Genomic DNA, 15,661 nt, shown 5'->3' with positions numbered 1-15,661 from the left:
CTAAATAGAAACAGTTGGGAATCCCAACCCCCCTTTCACCAACTCACAAAACGCATTAACCTAACCCTTTGGTGGAAGAAGGAAGGTAAGATTTGTTCAAGGTGTGCTTTAGAACAGTTAACACTTGTAAACTTAACAGTAAAAACAAAGACATCCAAAAGCAGAAAAGGTAGTTGTTAAATTTGCAACTAGTACTACTTAAAGGCTCATTATGCTTGGCGCACGGACATTCCACGTGCTGTGGTAGGGTCTCCCATTTGTTGTCCATATGTTACAGAAAGATACATACCCCAGAGGTAATTTTTTTTTGTTCAATAGGGATTGACAGATGTATCAACCTAACTTCAGTACCACTCAATATTTTTTGCACTGCCTGCAGACAAATGGGATAAAACCAAATGTAGTGAACAGTGGCAGATTCAAATCAAATGTGTCGCATTTGTGTCACACTAATTTTATCTTAAATTATCTGACACTGTATTTCTCAATGGACAGCACTAAAATTCTAAAAGTTTTACACACCAAAATCACCTTGAAACACCTTTAAAAAAGGCCTTTTATAGCTTGCCATATAAAACTATTGTAATGGCGGGTAGTAGCATAATTGTGAAACTCTGAATCTGCAAGTTTGGAGGAGCCAGATGATGGGACAGTTAAAAGATTAACCATACAGAAAAAGGAAAAAATTGGCAAATTGAGCAATCACTAAAAATGAGATGGAGCGGACCTTACTTTATCAAATTTTATTTGTTGGTATATGCCCAAACAATAATAACTGGATCGTCTTGTGTTTTTTGTAATGCTTTCATTTTTATTGAATAGATTTGGGCACTTTTGAAAGATGTAGATTGGTATGATTGGTTAATCGCAGTAGAGGTTCCATAATGTGTCAAATGTAAGGAAGGTGGTACCACTTTTATCTGTGTATACAGTTGAAAGCAGGTGATTGCATAAAGCGCATGCAAAAATCTGGTTTCAGCTACACAATGCCTGACAATTAATGGATAAAATTTGGTTTTAGGAGAGTTATGATTCATTTTTTATTTCAGTTTTTGTAATTTCAGAAAAAAAAAAAAAAAAAATTAATTAAATTTTCTTTCAGGTCCCATTTTAATGGTCTTTGAACTGTATTACTTGGGTCCAACATTTAAATCTTTTCCTGTAAGCCTCTCTCAATGATTTGCTTAAATAATGGTTCCTCTACAGAGCCCGTGTAACTGAGTCAGTTTTGTAGGTGACTAGCTCACACAAACCTTTTCATCTATGCCTTCATATTTCTCACTGTATTGAGAGCATGGCTTTACAGTGGCTACTCCCAAGTTTTTTGTAGTTAATTTGACTGTATGATTTGGGTGATCGTCAATTTGGAAGATCCATTTATACCCAAGGTTTAGCTTCCTGTTTGAGGTCAGGGATGTTGGTTCAGTATTTTCCTGTAATGTTCTTTTCACATATTCCCATCTATTCTATAAGGTGCATCAGGCCCTCTGCAGCAAGAAACCCATGGAGCAGGGGTCACCAACGTGAGCACCAAGGGGCCCTCAAGGACCACATGGGGTGCCCTCAGTATCTTCTGAAACCATGGGGCAAAGTTTTTAACTTCATTTTATTCCTTGAAATGTCATTAAGTGTCATTGACAAATATTGAAATTTGATCAGAGGCATTTATCCAACAATTCATGTATTTGTTTTAAGTGTGTTTTCAAACAACATTCTGCCCATTACTATTACACTGTGAGTAATGTTTGTTTCCCTTCTATATGGGCCTTTAGTCCCTGTTGGTGCAAGACGTGATTCACTGTAACGCAACTTCGGTTAGCATTTTCAGCTGGTTTTTAGCATAAGTTCTGAGACCTTTGCAAACTGTATGCTTCATAAACATTATCATGCTGATTATACTTTAGAACATATGAAAGTGGTGTCGCCCCATCAAGCATCTGGACATTATACTCAATGGTGAACAAACTTTCTAATACGCATGATTTGGCTGATTTCTTAAATTTTTTGTTTATCACAAGTAAGCAACATATTTTAAGGTGTTGTCTTCAAATACATGCCTTTTTTATGTAATAGTAATTTCTCTTTTCTACTAGTCTTGAATTTATCTACACTGGGACATAATGTGATACTGAAAAAGGTCCTAAAGAATGTTTCCCGTGCTTTTAGGTTACACTTAAACAGGTTTTCTTTAATCTGCAGGTGTGCTGGTAATCATGCTTGTGTTGCAATTGAAGTAGGTGATATTTCCACACAAAACCAGGTTTGTTTGGTCTACGTTTTTTTCAAAAATTTAAACAGTTATTCAGAAAAATGTATCTTGTATTACTATTGTTTTCAGACTGATGTTAAAATCAGTTTCAGGACCTAAAATGAAAACATCAGAAACCAAGGGGGTAAATACTTTTCACAGTGCTCTAAATTATGTTGTGTACAGTGACCTCAGTATTTACTTATTTACCTAAATAAACTCTTTTTATAATTTTCTAATATTTAGTTTTCTGAGTGCCACTGGTTTTGGTTCTAAGGACATTTATATGCACAGCATGCTTTTGGGCACACATGGATTCAATGATGCCGCTTGTACTCTATGAGGGAGGAAAAAAAGCTCAGAAAACAGGAAACCCACCCTCGCTTGTTCAGTTTCTGTGGCTCCGATTCACGTTTCTCCATTTCAGTAAAAGCCTCTTTCACCCCTTTCACATGAACTAAACTGAGTTCATCCAAAATAATGCTTAAAAAAATAAAATAAAAAAATTGTTCAGACAGATTTTTGTCTGTTACTCTATTAATATGTTTTTGTTTATTTTTACCTTGTGTTGTTTTGATGCTGACATCCACTTCACAGTCATACTATCCAGATGCTCAGCTCAGCTTTCAACCCTCCATAAAAAGACAAACACACACTCTTGGTACCTCTCTCATTGCAAACGTTTCCTCCAAGAGGGGCCCTTTCAGTAGGTAAATAATTTCTGTGGATAGTGCAGAACACTGAAAGCCCTCATATGGCTCAGGTGTTACTGAATGAGTCCTTGTTTCTGCTTTTACAATTTGCTTCAGTCCATGTGCACAGCCATGCTACATGTGGAAAAACCCCTTATTTGGGAAAATCTGAAAACATTAACTTTCATTGATGTCTTTAAATGTTTAAATCTACCTTTAGATAACTTCCCAGATGTGTGAAAGATAAAATATGGAGCTCTTGTGCGTGACTGCAACTGAGTTATTTTAAGTTAGGCCTGTAGAGGGCAGCAGAAGCTTAAATATCATTCGGATTATGTTGTTTCCATGTGCATTTTTATGTGTACATAAGATACACCATATTTGTGAACACAGCACTGTGTTTATCCATATTAATATATACATAGCTATATGTTAAAAGTATATGAGTATGTGGAGGTGTGCTCAGGCTCAGCCATTTAAATCTGAACAAATTTTCTATAATTTTCTGTTGTTTATACTTTGTCTCCTGCGTTATTTGCCTTCAAATATTCAAAAACTCAAAAGAAAACACAGCATAATCACTTACACCAAAACATTTTTCTCCTACCTCCCTCTCTTTTTAAGCATTGAAGCTTTCTACTATAAAACCAACATAGAAGAGGAAGCATTTTAAACTAAGAAAGGGCACTGTGATACAGAGGGCTCCGTTTTGAATAAATAGTGCCTTGCAAAAGTACTCACAGCCCTGAACTGCATTATATATACTCACATTACAACCACTAAAGTGTACTTTATTGTGATTTTATGAGTTGGAGAAAGCACAAACTGTATTCAGTATCAACATATTAGAATTATTTTACATGATCTAAATCAAAAGGAGCCAAGAGGCCAATTATCACTTTTAAGGGTTAGAAGTCATGTTACATCTCTCAATTCTGAATGTTTCTTTAATTTCATTTGGAGGCAACACTGCCTCAACACAGAAGCACATCTTTTTTTAAACTGACAGGTGGAGAGCGCTTCAGGGGAAATTGTTCCATACTCACCTGCACCATTGTTTCCTCTGCTCTTCCTGTGCAAGGAGCCCATGTTGTTTGAATACAATGGGGTCAGGGAAATCACTGCTCCCATCACACAGACACTCCATCATTGTGACAGAGGCAAGAAACACAGCAACTGCTCAATGCTAACCGTCCTTTTTTGTCGTACCAGCATCAGATAGAGAAATGTATATAAATCTATAAATGTTAAGTTAACTGAAAGCCTGAGTGCAAAAAACTCCTTTACCGTGTAATGTAGTGTGTGTGACATATTAACAACAACTTTAGCCTCACTGATCATAGTTAAAAATGCCTTGTGGATACCCATAGCATGATAAACACAACAAAACATTGACTACATTAAAATACCAACCATGATTCCTTTATGGATTAAAATTGTATTTAAGAACAAGCAAAAAGACTTAAAAAATAATGATTAAATTCCTAACATCAGAATTATTTTATTTCTATTTTTAAAATACCCAGTTTTATCAAATATTTATTTTTCTTTAGCTTATTCCTCACATCAACCCCAAGTAGTTTTCACTTGTTTAGGTCCAATCAGTCTTTTTTGGATGGATTAGAGTCAAAGAATTCAAAGGTTTTGATGTCAGATTTTGCCAACTTGGGCAAATTATAATGCTACTCAACTGACAGACACTTTAAGGTGCTTCATATGTTTTACAATTATCTTTCAGACACACAAACTAACATCCTCTGGGTAGTTCACAATAAAACTGATATAATTGTTTTTGTTAAATAAAATGTTGTGTTTCTCTGTACATAAAAAAAAATATGGCAGCAACTGCAAGGACTAAAGCTGTAATTTACACAAACCTGTATACCGCTAGAACAAGGTGTATTGTCAAACCTTCGGGACTACAAAAGTTTATTTTTACCTCATGGATCACAAACACAATAAATCCAAATCCAAATATATATTAACATTTAAAAAGAAGAAAATGTATTATAACCACAGTAAAAAACAAAGAAGAGATAACACTTCTAAACATTTGCAATAATGTTTTGTAGTGACAGTGTACCTAACTGTATTGAAGTTTGTGAGGTTTTCATAACTTTTCAGATGTGATCTAGTTTGTCTTTAAATGTACCAGCTGAGACTCTTTCCCTCTTATCTGGCTGCTTGTATGATTTGGGCCACACCCAATATGGACTCAATTCCCAGGCTTTTCTTAGTATGTTTTTACCCAGAGTTGAAGGTAAGGTAAGACAGCATTCAAATATACCTTTTCACTGTCTGGAATGATTTTCACTAAGAGTCCAAATAGAGCAAGTGACAAATAGTCAAAGGGAAAAAAAACCATGTCCATCAAGTAAGAAGCTTGTACATAAATTAGTTAACACAGGCAGTAACAGGCTGATGCACTATTATAGAAAGCATACAGGCTCCTTTTCCTACCTTCTTGTTTACTGTCAGCACATTTCAGAAAAAGCTTATTTTAGCAACCACTGGCCTATTTGGCTAAAGTGTTCTTACTGATTTGCTATGTTTAGATCTAGCTAGGGACTGATTACCTGTTTATGCAAACATTTCTAATCTTGTTAAACTAAAACAGTGCTGAAAGGCCATGATGAAGAGAGCTTTGTTACATGCTTTCGACACTAAGTCATGTTTTATTTGCTTATCTTTTTAACTTATGCTTTTAAAACCAAAACGATGTTTTTCAGTCGATTCATGTAAATTCTTAGAAATATAAATTCTTATATTAGAAATATAAATTCTTATATTAGTAAATGGTGTTGTTATCGTTCCAGGTCCAATTTTATTATTAGAATTATTAAATATAACTGATATTCTGTTTTAGAAAAATATAAAAGTGTTATAAACACATATTTTCAATTATTTTTTTTTTTACAATTTTTTAAACTCCAGATTCCACTTTGCTTGCTTAGTCAGTCCATGCATTTTCATACTTCTCCAGACATTCTGCATTGGTTCTAATAATGAATGTAAACAAATTCTATAATTAATAGTTTTTAGGCAGGTTTTTGTCACCTGCTGAAGCCAAAGCCTGTCACTTACATCAACCGGTCCTCACTTCATCTACAAGTATTCCAGAAACTAACACTACTTTTGGTCTTGCTTCTTTTTAGTCTGCTGCCGCTCATGACAAGAACGCTGTGCAAAATATTCATAAACTAGATAGACTAATTTCAATTTCATCCTTTAAAAAAAATTATATCATCCTTGTTCACAGACACTTGCAGCTGCTTCTCTACATTGTCATTTTTGGGTTGTCTGTTGCATCTTAAATTGGATTTTATGCATGTATTACAAATGTATTGTATTTATTTTAGCCCTACTTCCTTTTTCCTAAGTGGTTACTTCATTTCTCAGGCCGCCATTGTAAATAAGAACTTGTTCTTAATAACTTCCCTGTAAAAAATAAAGGTAAGCGGTTAAAGAATACAATGGAATTCAAACAGCATTAACCTTTGCCTGCAGAACTTTCTGTAAAAGAAGATTATGTAATAATCCATCCATCCATTTTCTGTCATGCTAATCCCTGCTGGGGACATGAGCAGTGCTGGTGCCTATCTCTAGCGGTCTATGGGCGAGAGGCAGGGTACACGCTGGACAGGTTGCCAGTCCATCGCAGGGAAACACAGACACAACAACCATTCATGCACACACTACCACCTAAGGAGAATTTAAAGAAGCAAATTAACCTAACAGTCATGTTTTTGATCTCCAGAATCCCCAGAGAGAACCCATGCATGCTCAGGGAGAACATGCAAACTCCATGCAGAAAGACCCTGGGCTGGGAATTGAACCCGGAACCTCCTTGCTGCAAGGCAGCATTGCTACCCCCTGTCCACTGAGCAGCCATATTATGTAATAATATTATGTAATAATGTGCACTAAAAAACCCTTTCATTCCCTAAATGCGATGTTAACTTTCATGTTCACTGTCAGATTATTTTTGTTTGACAGGTTACAAAATCTTCTAGTGTTTAGTTTAGTGTCTGCTGAATGTAAAGCCCTATCAGAGAAGTCTGTTGGAAATGTCAGGACTGGAAATGTCAGCTTTGCCAGATAATGCGGCCGTAAAGCTGATGCTGTAATATTGATCAAAGTTCACCTATCTACATAGAATCTAGCCCCTGATTTAATCTTTTTTGGGGTTTTTCGTTATAAATATTATCAGTTTTATCAAATCAATATGAAGAAAAAAATCCTGTTTTATTTTAAGCTGATTTGAAATTTTAATAAAATGAGACATTAGTTTTGTGAGAAAAAACAGCAGTTGTTTTTAGCATTTCTTTGTCATGAATAATAAGGCGTCAGTCTTGAGTTTTAACTTATCCTATGTTGTCTCTGCTGCATCCTATGGTTTATTAGTCTCCCAGGCCTCCTCTCAAATTACATGAGCTATCGTTAGCCAATTAAACCATTTTGTATACTAATTGCATAATTAAGGTTTTTTTTTTCTTTGACCTGTGTGCAAAAAAAGGAATCCTGGACTGTTAAAAAAACAAAAAAAAAAAGATAATTTACCTATGGACAAGGAGAAAATAATGCACAATTATACCCAACCACTGAGCTTTCAACCCTCCATAAAAAGACAAACACACACTCTTGGTACCTCTCTCATTGCAAACGTTTCCTCCAAGAGGGGCCCTTTCAGTAGGTAAATAATTTCTGTGGATAGTGCAGAACACTGAAAGCCCTCATATGGCTCAGGTGTTACTGAATGAGTCCTTGTTTCTGCTTTTACAATTTGCTTCAGTCCATGTGCACAGCCATGCTACATGTGGAAAAACCCCTTATTTGGGAAAATCTGAAAACATTAACTTTCATTGATGTCTTTAAATGTTTAAATCTACCTTTAGATAACTTCCCAGATGTGTGAAAGATAAAATATGGAGCTCTTGTGCGTGACTGCAACTGAGTTATTTTAAGTTAGGCCTGTAGAGGGCAGCAGAAGCTTAAATATCATTCGGATTATGTTGTTTCCATGTGCATTTTTATGTGTACATAAGATACACCATATTTGTGAACACAGCACTGTGTTTATCCATATTAATATATACATAGCTATATGTTAAAAGTATATGAGTATGTGGAGGTGTGCTCAGGCTCAGCCATTTAAATCTGAACAAATTTTCTATAATTTTCTGTTGTTTATACTTTGTCTCCTGCGTTATTTGCCTTCAAATATTCAAAAACTCAAAAGAAAACACAGCATAATCACTTACACCAAAACATTTTTCTCCTACCTCCCTCTCTTTTTAAGCATTGAAGCTTTCTACTATAAAACCAACATAGAAGAGGAAGCATTTTAAACTAAGAAAGGGCACTGTGATACAGAGGGCTCCGTTTTGAATAAATAGTGCCTTGCAAAAGTACTCACAGCCCTGAACTGCATTATATATACTCACATTACAACCACTAAAGTGTACTTTATTGTGATTTTATGAGTTGGAGAAAGCACAAACTGTATTCAGTATCAACATATTAGAATTATTTTACATGATCTAAATCAAAAGGAGCCAAGAGGCCAATTATCACTTTTAAGGGTTAGAAGTCATGTTACATCTCTCAATTCTGAATGTTTCTTTAATTTCATTTGGAGGCAACACTGCCTCAACACAGAAGCACATCTTTTTTTAAACTGACAGGTGGAGAGCGCTTCAGGGGAAATTGTTCCATACTCACCTGCACCATTGTTTCCTCTGCTCTTCCTGTGCAAGGAGCCCATGTTGTTTGAATACAATGGGGTCAGGGAAATCACTGCTCCCATCACACAGACACTCCATCATTGTGACAGAGGCAAGAAACACAGCAACTGCTCAATGCTAACCGTCCTTTTTTGTCGTACCAGCATCAGATAGAGAAATGTATATAAATCTATAAATGTTAAGTTAACTGAAAGCCTGAGTGCAAAAAACTCCTTTACCGTGTAATGTAGTGTGTGTGACATATTAACAACAACTTTAGCCTCACTGATCATAGTTAAAAATGCCTTGTGGATACCCATAGCATGATAAACACAACAAAACATTGACTACATTAAAATACCAACCATGATTCCTTTATGGATTAAAATTGTATTTAAGAACAAGCAAAAAGACTTAAAAAATAATGATTAAATTCCTAACATCAGAATTATTTTATTTCTATTTTTAAAATACCCAGTTTTATCAAATATTTATTTTTCTTTAGCTTATTCCTCACATCAACCCCAAGTAGTTTTCACTTGTTTAGGTCCAATCAGTCTTTTTTGGATGGATTAGAGTCAAAGAATTCAAAGGTTTTGATGTCAGATTTTGCCAACTTGGGCAAATTATAATGCTACTCAACTGACAGACACTTTAAGGTGCTTCATATGTTTTACAATTATCTTTCAGACACACAAACTAACATCCTCTGGGTAGTTCACAATAAAACTGATATAATTGTTTTTGTTAAATAAAATGTTGTGTTTCTCTGTACATAAAAAAAAATATGGCAGCAACTGCAAGGACTAAAGCTGTAATTTACACAAACCTGTATACCGCTAGAACAAGGTGTATTGTCAAACCTTCGGGACTACAAAAGTTTATTTTTACCTCATGGATCACAAACACAATAAATCCAAATCCAAATATATATTAACATTTAAAAAGAAGAAAATGTATTATAACCACAGTAAAAAACAAAGAAGAGATAACACTTCTAAACATTTGCAATAATGTTTTGTAGTGACAGTGTACCTAACTGTATTGAAGTTTGTGAGGTTTTCATAACTTTTCAGATGTGATCTAGTTTGTCTTTAAATGTACCAGCTGAGACTCTTTCCCTCTTATCTGGCTGCTTGTATGATTTGGGCCACACCCAATATGGACTCAATTCCCAGGCTTTTCTTAGTATGTTTTTACCCAGAGTTGAAGGTAAGGTAAGACAGCATTCAAATATACCTTTTCACTGTCTGGAATGATTTTCACTAAGAGTCCAAATAGAGCAAGTGACAAATAGTCAAAGGGAAAAAAAACCATGTCCATCAAGTAAGAAGCTTGTACATAAATTAGTTAACACAGGCAGTAACAGGCTGATGCACTATTATAGAAAGCATACAGGCTCCTTTTCCTACCTTCTTGTTTACTGTCAGCACATTTCAGAAAAAGCTTATTTTAGCAACCACTGGCCTATTTGGCTAAAGTGTTCTTACTGATTTGCTATGTTTAGATCTAGCTAGGGACTGATTACCTGTTTATGCAAACATTTCTAATCTTGTTAAACTAAAACAGTGCTGAAAGGCCATGATGAAGAGAGCTTTGTTACATGCTTTCGACACTAAGTCATGTTTTATTTGCTTATCTTTTTAACTTATGCTTTTAAAACCAAAACGATGTTTTTCAGTCGATTCATGTAAATTCTTATATTAGTAAATGGTGTTGTTATCGTTCCAGGTCCAATTTTATTATTAGAATTATTAAATATAACTGATATTCTGTTTTAGAAAAATATAAAAGTGTTATAAACACATATTTTCAATTATTTTTTTTTTACAATTTTTTAAACTCCAGATTCCACTTTGCTTGCTTAGTCAGTCCATGCATTTTCATACTTCTCCAGACATTCTGCATTGGTTCTAATAATGAATGTAAACAAATTCTATAATTAATAGTTTTTAGGCAGGTTTTTGTCACCTGCTGAAGCCAAAGCCTGTCACTTACATCAACCGGTCCTCACTTCATCTACAAGTATTCCAGAAACTAACACTACTTTTGGTCTTGCTTCTTTTTAGTCTGCTGCCGCTCATGACAAGAACGCTGTGCAAAATATTCATAAACTAGATAGACTAATTTCAATTTCATCCTTTAAAAAAAATTATATCATCCTTGTTCACAGACACTTGCAGCTGCTTCTCTACATTGTCATTTTTGGGTTGTCTGTTGCATCTTAAATTGGATTTTATGCATGTATTACAAATGTATTGTATTTATTTTAGCCCTACTTCCTTTTTCCTAAGTGGTTACTTCATTTCTCAGGCCGCCATTGTAAATAAGAACTTGTTCTTAATAACTTCCCTGTAAAAAATAAAGGTAAGCGGTTAAAGAATACAATGGAATTCAAACAGCATTAACCTTTGCCTGCAGAACTTTCTGTAAAAGAAGATTATGTAATAATCCATCCATCCATTTTCTGTCATGCTAATCCCTGCTGGGGACATGAGCAGTGCTGGTGCCTATCTCTAGCGGTCTATGGGCGAGAGGCAGGGTACACGCTGGACAGGTTGCCAGTCCATCGCAGGGAAACACAGACACAACAACCATTCATGCACACACTACCACCTAAGGAGAATTTAAAGAAGCAAATTAACCTAACAGTCATGTTTTTGATCTCCAGAATCCCCAGAGAGAACCCATGCATGCTCAGGGAGAACATGCAAACTCCATGCAGAAAGACCCTGGGCTGGGAATTGAACCCGGAACCTCCTTGCTGCAAGGCAGCATTGCTACCCCCTGTCCACTGAGCAGCCATATTATGTAATAATATTATGTAATAATGTGCACTAAAAAACCCTTTCATTCCCTAAATGCGATGTTAACTTTCATGTTCACTGTCAGATTATTTTTGTTTGACAGGTTACAAAATCTTCTAGTGTTTAGTTTAGTGTCTGCTGAATGTAAAGCCCTATCAGAGAAGTCTGTTGGAAATGTCAGGACTGGAAATGTCAGCTTTGCCAGATAATGCGGCCGTAAAGCTGATGCTGTAATATTGATCAAAGTTCACCTATCTACATAGAATCTAGCCCCTGATTTAATCTTTTTTGGGGTTTTTCGTTATAAATATTATCAGTTTTATCAAATCAATATGAAGAAAAAAATCCTGTTTTATTTTAAGCTGATTTGAAATTTTAATAAAATGAGACATTAGTTTTGTGAGAAAAAACAGCAGTTGTTTTTAGCATTTCTTTGTCATGAATAATAAGGCGTCAGTCTTGAGTTTTAACTTATCCTATGTTGTCTCTGCTGCATCCTATGGTTTATTAGTCTCCCAGGCCTCCTCTCAAATTACATGAGCTATCGTTAGCCAATTAAACCATTTTGTATACTAATTGCATAATTAAGGTTTTTTTTTTCTTTGACCTGTGTGCAAAAAAAGGAATCCTGGACTGTTAAAAAAACAAAAAAAAAAAGATAATTTACCTATGGACAAGGAGAAAATAATGCACAATTATACCCAACCACTGAGATTTTAAAGAAATGTTATTAGACAGCTTTGCCCTGCCATAATCAATGAAGCAAGTACTCTGGAAACTATTGGCACTTCAGCATCTGGATTTCATGCAATCTGGAAGTTAGAAATGACAGAGGAACTGGTGGTTTAGTGCCATTGTCTAAATGTGTGGCTGTAGAGGGTGGATGGTCTTTGTAATGATTTGATCTGTAAATAAACCTTTTGTCATGAAACTTGATGTAAACTAGCATCAGGAAACTTCTATGCAATATCCATTTAAATAAGATACATGCATTAAGATCGATTAGATGGCCATGTGTCTTTCCTGTCTTCATAGCTATGTTTTTAGCTATTCTGAATCATTGACTGTGGGAATAGTTAAAGCTTAAATTCCCTCCATTCTGGTCCCTGAGTGGGTGTACGTCTGATTTTTAAACAATACACATTCAGATGCACACAAAAACACTTGGTGGGGTTATGGGGTTGAGTCTGCCTTATGGTCTAGCCGCCCTTTGATTCACCGCCCAGTGAAACTTGTGACTGTTTTAATTAAGAGAAAAGTACACTGACAGTGTAACATGCGGAAATCCACCGCCAACCACATAAAGGGGTGCTAATGCTTTTCTTCCTGTCGACGCAAGGCTGGCCTCCTTTTGTCAGACAAAACCATTCGCTCCAATTCATTTTCTTCCCCTCCTACTTTTTTTCTTTTTTTAAGAAAGGCATTGCATGAGGTCCTTTGCTAACAATGAGAAAAACATATTCTGGACCCAGCCAGGTGAGAATCCATCAGTGCTTAGTTCAGATGGATACAAGGCAGTGTTAACTTCCAAGGCTTTTCTTTTCCAAGACAACCAAATAGGGAGAAAAAAAAGTTTCTAAACTGTTCATTGTATCTCACTCAGGATGGGTCTCCCTTCTTGCTCCCTAGCAGCAATTATGAGTTCTTTCAAAAGTTTTTACATTTTGTCACATAATAACAAACTGAAATGCATATATAGATATATAAATACAGTACCATATAGATATATAAGTACAGTACCTCAAAAAAGTGAGTGCACCACTCAAATGTTTGTAATTTCATTACTTTATCTTTTCATTGAAAATCCCTGACAGTATGACATTGATATAAAGTAGGGACTGTATAGCTTGTATTGTTAACCTTGTAACAATCTGATGTATCATCAACATTTTTTAATATCTGGTCAAGAAAATGTTTGACCAGATTCTTTAAGGTCTAAACAGAGGGCAATGAAAGTAAGTGAAGTGAAAATTGTGTCAGACGAGCTATTTTCCCTCCTCATTCATAGGTGTAAATGGGGAGCAGGTGTGTTAAAATTACTCATATTGCTCTCACACTGTCTAATGCTGTTCACAATTTTAACATGATAGGATATGGTAAAGAACTATGTGAGGATCTGAAAAATAGGTAACAGATAAACAGATAACATGCAGTGAACTTTATTACACTGTTCTGTTCTGCATGGATGTACCCAGAAAGTAGTCTAGTCCAGCGAAGATGCACCAGAAAGCAGCAAGCTAATGGTAAGTAAACTAAGGACACACATTATTGGATCCATATGCTGTCACAGCAACCAGGTGAGAAGCACAATAAAAGTGTGTCTTGTCTAAAATCAAGCATTGTGGCAGCAATGTAATGGCTTGAAGGTTGTCAATTGTAAGGAGCAACAATTCATGACTTAATTGAGACAACATGAATGTATACATGTCCTGTGACACACTGAAACAGAGCCCACAAGACAATTACTACATTATTAAAGAAACTGAGGGTAAAGGTGGTAGACTGGACTCCAGACCTATGCCCTTTGTGCCATCCTCAAACAAAAGGCAGAGGAGAGCAAATCTCCATTTTCAAATAGCTCCATAATATAGTAATGAGTAAATGAAAGATGTTTTGAGTGGCAGCCTTTTAATCGCTACTGCACTTTAATAGAGTTAGGGCTATTCTTGAAGGTATTGGTGGTTACATAAAATACCCACTGAAACTATCGGCACAATCTGTCAGTTTTCTCCTGAGTGTTTACTGTACTTACTTTTAATGCCAGTTAAAACTCCCATTAGACTAGATTACTAGAGGTCAGTAAACACCGGTTTTCACATTTTGCTTCAGTCTTTTCAGATGTCTCCAGGTCTAGTCTTTCTAAACCAAAACACTGCATCTTCAGCTGTAGACTTGGGGATGTTAACACACCAGAGGATCAACCTTTGACAAACCTAAATTTTTCTTAGCATACTATATCACATTTTCCTCATGGATTGCCTGGTATGTAGCTCAATTTCTTTTCCCATTAACCGTGCCTAGCTATGCTAATGAAAAGCTTCCCCACAGCATAACGCTGCCACTACCATTTTTCTTTTTTTATTTTATTTTTTTTTTTACAGTAGGAAGGTCAGAGTAAAAGTGTTTTTTTTTTTATGACACATATAATTTTGTATGTTCTAATCACAGTTCTGTTTTGGTCTTAACTAACCAGTTTACATTTTTTCTACATATTTGCTTTCCCCCCTTCTATTAAAATTAAAGTTGCCTTTCAAATGACTTTCTTATTAAAATAGCTTTTTCATGTCAACCTTTTACCAGTTACCATGGGCCTATTGGGAGTGTATTTCACCAATAAAGATCATGCCCAGCAATTGTGCTTCTTCTGAGATTTGAATGAATACTAAGGGTCTGTTTGACAGTAATTTCATAAGAAGGAAATCAGACAGAGTTGTACTCTTTGGTCACCGGGCTGCATTAAAACATCTGACAGCTGTCTGTGGGTTCCCATGTTAGTCACACAGGTACAGTTCTCTCTTGTCTCTGTTTTCTGACAGATGCTTCACAGAGGTTTGTGTATGGTGATATGTGACAAGTTCTCTCTTCCTCTGGGGATCAATGTCTGTCCTGTTCTCTCGCCAATCTGATGTTTATCTGCTGGTGATCAATCAAACAGCTGACAGCATGAGGGTTAGTGTTACCATCCTTGCTGCCTCTGACTGACTGTCTACAGACCAAACACAGAACACAGGTAACAATTTATAAGAGTGCATAACTAGATTAATAATGAAATAAATAAATGCAATAGCATATTTTCCGCTTAAGTTAAACAGGTAAAAAGGGAGAAAAGCAATTTGATACTGTACACAGTTTTTTGACTACCAGCTTCTAAAGCTTCCAAATGGCCTCTCAACACTTTAAATACATGATTGATGAACATTCTCTACACTCCAAGCAAATGGGCCTGAGTCTGGATTTTTAGCTCCTAATGCAGGTGTCAGTAATCCTTCTCAGGCTCTTCAGATGATGGCTTTAGCCTGAGGAAATGCTTGACCAGATTCTTCCCTTGCTGCATAGAAACGGTGTAATCTCTCAATTCTTGACACGGCAAATAAACACTGCACAGAAGGACAGCCTCGCAACTTTATCTCTTCCTTCCTTCCACATTGTCCTAATGACAAGTTTCAGGGCAAGAGAAAAGAGTAGACATAT

The sequence above is a fragment of the Cyprinodon tularosa genome, unplaced genomic scaffold, assembly GCF_016077235.1.
Source record: "Cyprinodon tularosa strain WSP-4 unplaced genomic scaffold, ASM1607723v1 ctg32, whole genome shotgun sequence".
NCBI classification, from domain to species: domain Eukaryota; kingdom Metazoa; phylum Chordata; class Actinopteri; order Cyprinodontiformes; family Cyprinodontidae; genus Cyprinodon; species Cyprinodon tularosa.
This window is presented reverse-complemented; position numbering follows the sequence as displayed.